This window comes from Capsicum annuum, chromosome 9 (genome assembly GCF_002878395.1).
Source record: "Capsicum annuum cultivar UCD-10X-F1 chromosome 9, UCD10Xv1.1, whole genome shotgun sequence".
NCBI lineage: Eukaryota > Viridiplantae > Streptophyta > Magnoliopsida > Solanales > Solanaceae > Capsicum > Capsicum annuum.
This window is the reverse complement of record NC_061119.1, coordinates 120,960,233-120,961,620: the sequence shown is the minus strand read 5'-3', so window position 1 is coordinate 120,961,620 and position 1,388 is coordinate 120,960,233. Positions and strand designations below refer to the sequence as shown.

The 1,388-nt window shown below is 36.4% G+C and overlaps 1 non-coding gene across 1 annotated transcript; it reads right to left on the bottom strand.

Moving 5' to 3' along the window:
• Window positions 1-204: 204 nt before the first annotated feature.
• On the bottom strand, window positions 205-311 carry LOC124887452. Its single transcript, XR_007045228.1, has one exon. It is a non-coding gene; the product is annotated as a small nucleolar RNA R71 (small nucleolar RNA).
• Between the last annotated feature and the right edge of the window lie 1,077 nt (window positions 312-1,388).

Here is a 1,388-nt window from a genome sequence, read left to right as displayed (position 1 = left end):
CCGCAGTATAGACTTTCCTGAGATCAGTGATAACTACATCTCTACTGGGGTATCTACTTATTATGTCCATCTGACTCTCTTTCCATTTTCTTTACTTGGGGAAGTGAATAGGTGGTTAAACGATGAACCATAAAACCTCATCACTTCATAGGATGATCTAGCTCAAAATTCCTTATTAGATTTTTTCCATTTGGAAATACAGTATCTTTGAGAAGTGAAATTTTATGTTTTAGATAGAAAGATGGCGAGAATATTTACCAAGCTTGGGAAAAATTCAAGGGTATGCTCACGAATTGTCATCATTATTATCACACTAATGATATGTTGGTACATACTTTAATCGAGGGTCTTAAGCATAACACCAAGATTCTCCTGGATTCAGCAGCAATTGGGCAAGCTCTAGAACAGATGTATGATAAATTATACATACTATTGAATTAGATTTCACAGGGGATCTGGAGTGGTCATGCTGATGTAAGAAGTGCTCCAAAGAAGGTTGTAGGTGTACTGGAGGTTGATCATTTTATAGAAATATCAACCTAGTTTGTTGCACTATAGAATCAAATAGCTGCACAGCTTAGTAATATTAATTGGGGAGCCACGCAGTCTGCGTCAACAACAACAAATGTAGTTCATTAGGCTTATACTTGTAGTGAGGTTTGTGGCAGCTGTGAATATATAGCTGAGCTTGCGCAACTAATCCAAAGTCTGTTAATGATGTTGGAAATTCTAATCGACGAAGATAATAGAAATTTGGTAACACTTACAATCCCAACTGGTGGAATCAGCCAAATTTCTCATAGAGTGGTAATCAAGCAGATACTGTAAATCAATACCCTGGGCTAGTAAATAAGAATCAGCAGCAGCATGTTCCAAGAAAATAAGCCACTAGTCAAATGAGCAATATTGAAGAGATGATAAAGTAGATTATGGATACTCAAGCACAGTCAGTATAAGTATGAAGAATTAGCTACATGAAGGTTGAAATGTCTCAGATTATAGAAGTTTAGAACGTGAGGATTTAGGATGGTCTACCTAGTGATACTGAGCCAAATATAAAATAGGTTAATACAGTCACTACTCAGAGAGGGTTGCAGCTAAAGGAGTTATAACCCAAGCAGGTGAATCACAAGGCTACTAATGGTAAACAACAGTGGATGAAGAGAATAATATAAATGCTAAGGTATTAAGAAAAGGAACAAGGGTGGAAAATGTAATGCCACCTCCACCATTCCCATAAAGGCTTCAGAAACACCAAGAGGAGGCTTGGTGTAAGAAGTTTATTGACGTATTGAAATAGGTTCACATTAACTTACCTCTTGTTGATGTTTTGCAAAGTTTTCTAAAGTATACTAAGTATATAAAGGATATCGTGGATAACAAGAATT